We start from the raw sequence: 6,000 nt of genomic DNA on the forward strand, positions 1-6,000 counted from the left end.
AGCTTGTGCAAAGGCCTTGGAGTCAGGGCAGGAGAAGGTACACACACCTTTAGATGTGCCGGACAGAAGTGCTACGGGGAACAGTACTCAGCGGAAGCAGCTGTCTGTGGTCTAAGCGTCTGGGCCGAGGCACCAAGCAGGCCCATGCTCCAGTCCCAACGTTGTCCCCTTGCACTAAGGCAGGCTACTTCTCTTCCTGAGAATGGTACTCCAAGGACCAAACCAAATGACTCACAAAGACTATGTCACGGGCACTGGGTCTAGTACTGGTGCCAGGGTCCTTGGGGTGAGGGCACCCTGCTGAGCTTGGATCCCAGCACGAGGGCTCTGAGACACTGAGGGAACACACTGGGCATATTGTATGTGGCCATGAAGTTCATGCTGGTGGGGGAGGGCAGAGATAGAGTGAGGAAGGCAATCAGAGTTCCACCCCCATTGCTCCATGCCAGAGCCACGGGCAGAGGTCAGGGGTCAGCCTTGGCACACTGAGTAAGCACCTGAAGTGTCCTAGAGCTGGCCCAGAGTCACTGTACCAGACCTTCTACTGTGGCCATCCGCTGAGGTCTCCCAGGGCACTCTAGAGATGCCAGCCCTGATCCCTGCCGTTGACAGTACCTTGGCTACTCCATCCTCTATGACTCAACACTTGGGGATTTTTCACATCACGTTGGCTTCCTAGAGCCACACAAAATCAAGCTTCCTGGATCTGCTCAGCCTGGGCACTTTCCAGCCTGGCCTTCATTCTTAGTCCTTCTGTACCCCATGGTCTCCTGTGAATATTCTGACCCCTGTCTCCCCTGCCACAGACAGGGCCCATTCAGACTGAGTCAGCTGACCTGCCCCCTCTGCCCACCCTCCATGGTACCCTCATGTCTGTCTTAATTCATTGGCACTCTCCCCCTTCCCACCCCCAAATATTACTATTTTTAAGCTGGTCCCAATCGCTGTTCAATTTTTATTCTCTGGGTTTATTTTATCCCTTAGTCTTTTGGATTTCGTCACTTTTTATTCCTTAAGTCTTTCTTCCTTTCTTTGTGTCTTTCTTTCTTTCTTTCTTTCTTTCTTTCTTTCTTTCTTTCTTTAACAGAAGAAAGCATTTAATTGGTAACTTGCTTACAGTTTCAGAGAGTTAAGTCATGATCATCATGGCAAGAGGATGATGGACATGGCACTTAAGCAGTAGCTGAGAGTGTTACATTCTAATCCATAGGAGGCAGAGGGAGGGGAGGGAAGGATGGAAAGGAGGGAGAGGGAGGACAGAGGGGAAAGAGGGAGGAGGGAGGGAGGGAAGGGAGGGAGGGAGAAGAGAGAGGGGAGGAAGGGGGAGGGGAAGGGGAGGGAAAGAGAAGGAGGGAGGGAGAGGGAGGGGGGAGGGGGAGGGGGAGAGAGCCCTTAAGGTTTTCCTATTTGTTCTCTATAGTAGTGTGGTTTCACACATGCATGCACACAGATTGGATAAGTGTCAGGTATACCTCCAAGTCCCCCTTTCTGTGATGCAAGGTCTTGCTATGTTGCCCAGATGGTTCTGAACTTGAGACAACAGTTGTCTACCCCTCTGCAGCACACTTAGTAAACTTTTAGGTCTCCTTTTAGGCAACACCTTGCCCTCTCATTGGGTTCCCCTTGGGGTCAACCACAGGCCATCAGAGTAGCACAGGTGATGGTCTGGGCCTTCTTCTCAGTAGGCAAGAGAGGTTGTAGATAGCTGTCCTGTCAGGTCTATCTCAGGCTGGACAGTGAGGGAGAGAAAAAGACAGACCAGAGGGAAGGAACTAGGGGACACACAGGAAGAACTGTGGAGAGGGACCAAAAGCAGGAAGGAGGTGCAGGCCAGACCCTGGCTTGCGGAACTGAGAACTGGTTGTTCCTCCTCAGCTGGGAAGCCAGGGCCTCTAAGGCCTGGTGGTAGACACCGTGACTCACGGCCTACTGCTGTGTATCCTCACCCTTCAGCATGGTCCCACAGGGTGCCCAGCTGACCAGAACATTCCCAGGCCCCCTCACACTACCCCATTGTTTGGAGGCCGAGTGAGGACAAGGGTCTGGCCATGGGCCCTTGTGGATGGGAAAGAAGCCCAGGCCTGGCTTTCTTTCAGAAGTTTGGTCTAGTCTTTGACAGCCAGAAGAGGCCAGTTCCCCAACTCTACCCATCCAACGGCCCAAGGCCAGGCCTCCTCCTTGCCACCTGCTTTGAGACAGCCTGCCTCAGCCCCAGCACAAGGCAGCTTTTAAAAGTGACTGGACTCAGCCTCAGGGTTCAAGGTCTTCATCCAGTACTTCATCCTGGGCCCCTCTCCTACTGTTCCCTGACCACGTTGTGCCATTAGTACCCACAAACTTACCGCTGGCCTTCCAGGTCAGGTGTCCCATGATCGGGCTGCAGGACAATACCCTTAAGGCCCTCAGGCAGCAGGGGCAGGGAAGCTTCTGAAGATGGCAGGCCTCTAGCGGCAGTGTATGTCCCATTGTTCCCTGAGTCTGGTTCTCCAAGTCCAGCCCTCCTTCAGAGGCCTTGACCACCACAGCCTCAGATCCATGTTAACCCCAAATCCCGTGCTTTCCTGTGTGCAGACTCCCTGTTCTCATGCCTAGTGTGGCAGCGCCTGGCCTTATTACCTACCCCCTCAGAGATTCCCACAGGTAATGTGGCTTCTGGTGGTCAGCAGAGCCCAGCCTCTCTTTCTGGCTACAGACCGTCCACAGGGGCTGTAGCACAGCTCTGTCAGCGTTGCTGACACAGCCTCAGGATAAGGAGGCTGGCTCCTCCCTCAGGAGGTACAGCTGTCATCAGCAGCAAAGAGAACCCCAGCGCTGTATGGAGAGGGGGCTGGGCCACGCCGGAACCACTAGACCCAGTTCTTACCAGCTTTGCTCCCTATCTGTGGGTCCCTCTGTAGAGCTTCACCCCGCCCTAGTTGCTTGACATCCTCACTCCAACCCCTCCATGGGTCTTTTGTACCTACTCCTCGCCGATTTTTCAGGGGATACTGCTGCAGAGTGGGGTACTGAAATGGTCTCCAGACCCCAAAGTGCAAAGTGAGCTTTTATTTTTACCTCTTCAATCTTCCAAGACAGGGTCTTACTGTGTAGCCTCATAAACCAGATTGGTCTCAGGCTTTTGGTCATCCCCCTGCTTCTCCCTTCTAAGGGCTAGGACTAGAGGTACCATCAAGCCCAGCTCAGAGTGATCCTCAAAAACAGAAGCCAAAGGACAGTAAGGCACTTACCACACAAGCAGGAGGACATGAGTTCAGATCCCCAGTCACCCACATAAACCGGGTAGGGCAGTGTACATCTGTGATTCCAGTACTGGAGAGTGGACAGAGACAGGAGGATTTGGTGAGCCCTGTTAACCAGCCAATTTACCCAAATTGGCAAGTTCCAGATTCAGTGAGAGACCTTATCTCAAAAACACGGTAGAAAACGATTGAGGAAGATACCCGACACCAGCCTTGGTCTTCTACATGTGTGCATACAGATGTTCTGGTTGGTTGGTTTTTTGAAACCAGGTTTTTCTGAGAAGCCCTGGTGGTTCTGAAACTCACTCTGTAGACCAGGCTAACCTCAAACTCGTAGATCTGCCTGCCTCTGCCTCCCAAGTACTAGGATTAAAGGCATGTATCTCACTGCCTGACATATGTGCACATGAATTCCCCCTTACAAAACATATATACATGTATGTAAACACACACACATGCACATCATAAAACACAACAACACAACCTTGGTGTCCACAGCACCCACACTGGCCAGGCGCATTCCTTTCTCCTTGCCCCTGACCAACAATCAGAGCTCTCACTCCACATGGTACCTTGTAAACCATGCTTGGACATCTTAAGTAGACTGAAACCTGTGGATTTCTTCCTGTCTCTCTGGACCCGAGCCCCAAAACGGCTGCTCCCTTGATGCTCAGTGGGAAGAACCCTGGTTGTAGAAGGGGTGTCTGAGACAGAGCCCAGAGGTGGGGCGGGGGAATGTCCTTTCTCAACCCTCTTCCTTCCTAAGCAACTTCCTGTCTCCGGAGTGGGCACAGCCACCATCAACCACAGCACTTCACCCTCCTGGTCACATTTTTGAGAAAATGGGAAGGTTGATATCAGAGATCGAACTTTCCTGAAACTGAGCAATGAGCTGAGGAACTCAATGTTGACCTCTGTGACTACTTTATGACCAGGGGACCCAATAGCAGATGCCATAGCTGGCAAAACCAGGGCCAGGCCCCACCTTCCTGAGTAACCACAGCCTTGCGCCTGTCTGAAAGGGACAGAACTCAAGTTCTAGAGAAGTCCAGAAGGCAGGTTTTCTAGGGGGCTCCTGCCCTATGGTTCTGTCCTGGAGCAGTAGCTCCCTGGAGGAGGAGTCCCAGCCCTGGCATGTGCCAGGCTGAAAAGCTGGGATGGGGCTCCCTGGAACAGCACACTCACCCTACTGGTGGAATTGGACAGACAAGCAATAGGAGGTTTGGGCAGGAATTCACAGGGAAGGGAGGCCAGCCCAAGGCACAGCACAAAGATCTGAGACAAGTGGGTGCAGGTCAGAGAGGGTGGCAACTTCAGTTCCAGGCTGAGGCCTAACTCTTAGTGCCATTAGCTCTGGTCAGTGGGGGACTCTAGGGAGCCTGACTCCAACTCTGGAGGTCCTCAGTCATAGATCCAGTTTTCACTGAATTACCACTATATATCCCAGTGCTAGCAGTTGGCTGGCTTCCCCCACACCATCCCATACCGCACGAGGCTAGACCTTTTATGTCTGCCCCTAAAGAGGGTGAAAAGTGTCCAGCTCACACAGCAAGGTCTATAGAAGCCATCTGCATCACCAGCCCCAGGAGGCTATCTCTGTGTACCTAGAGGCTTCTGACAACAGAACATAACAGCATTAGAGGATTTGACCCCTTCCTTGCTCTGCCGTGGTCAGACAACGCAGCTGACCACTGATCTGCCTGCTAGGACCAGGCCTAGTCGTCAGGGGGGGAAAGGTCAATATCAACCACTTAACTCTTCCAAAAGGGGCTCCCCTTCCTGGATTCGAACAGGAGGAGAAGCAGCACTCAGGGTCAGTGCGGTTTCTGCCGTGCTTCCCCCTGCTCAGTGCCTCGCACGGCGTCCCTCGGGCACACTCCTCACATCCGCCAACTCAGGACTCCGGGCCTCTCCAGGTGCCAACCCACCCCGCTCCCCTAACGCTTGTAAATCTCACCTTCTGCTGGGACCTCTTACAGGTGCCAGCTCTTGGGGCTCAACACCTAAGAGCCTTGCTTCTGGCAGGCAGCTTAGGGGAGACCAGGTTGACCCCCAATGTTGGCCTCAATGTGTATCCTTTCCTTTCCTTTTTTTTTTTTTTTTGTTTTGTTTTGTTTTGTTCTTTTTTTCGGAGCTGGGGACCAAACCCAGGGCCTAGCGCTTCCTAGGCAAGCGCTCTACCACTGAGCTAAATCCCCAACCCCCCTTTCCTTTTTTTTTTAACAGAAGAACATGAACACAGTTCCCACCACCAAAAATCATGCAGTCAAGTTTCCCCCATTTGAGGAAGTTGCAGGTGTCAGTACATCCTAAGGATAAACCTTGCCCTGGGAAAACCACCTTCGTAAACATGGTATCTCCCTGCCAGGTAAGTATCAAAGTCCATCTTTCAACAGGAGCAGTTGCAGAGAAAAGCACTTTTGCACTTCAGGGCAGGGCCACGTGTGGTGACTATTTTTCCTACCAGAAAATAATTTCCTAGCCTGTCCCACTTGCTGACGTCAATGAGACCAGGCTCAGGAGAGGCTGGGTCCCTGCTGCTGGGTAGCAGATGGGAGGGGCTGTGACAGCAACCTAGAGAGCTTCGTGAGAGGCCCCAGAGGACAACCCACCATTGTCTGAATGGAAACTGCCAACCCAGGCAGCACAGCTCCAGGATGATGGGCCGGGTCTGTCTCCGGCTCAGTGGAGAGGAAAGTGGCAAACCAACTTCAAAGCCTACCATGCCAGTAAGTGCCCAACCCACCCAGCCTGCAGGGAC

General features: G+C 52.8%; 1 pseudogene; it reads right to left on the minus strand.

Annotated features, from left to right (window-relative positions):
* Positions 1–5,461: 5,461 nt before the first annotated feature.
* LOC116912937 lies at positions 5,462–5,615 on the minus strand (annotated as a pseudogene).
* Between the last annotated feature and the right edge of the window lie 385 nt (positions 5,616–6,000).

Source organism: Rattus rattus, chromosome 11 (genome assembly GCF_011064425.1).
Source record: "Rattus rattus isolate New Zealand chromosome 11, Rrattus_CSIRO_v1, whole genome shotgun sequence".
Lineage (NCBI taxonomy): Eukaryota > Metazoa > Chordata > Mammalia > Rodentia > Muridae > Rattus > Rattus rattus.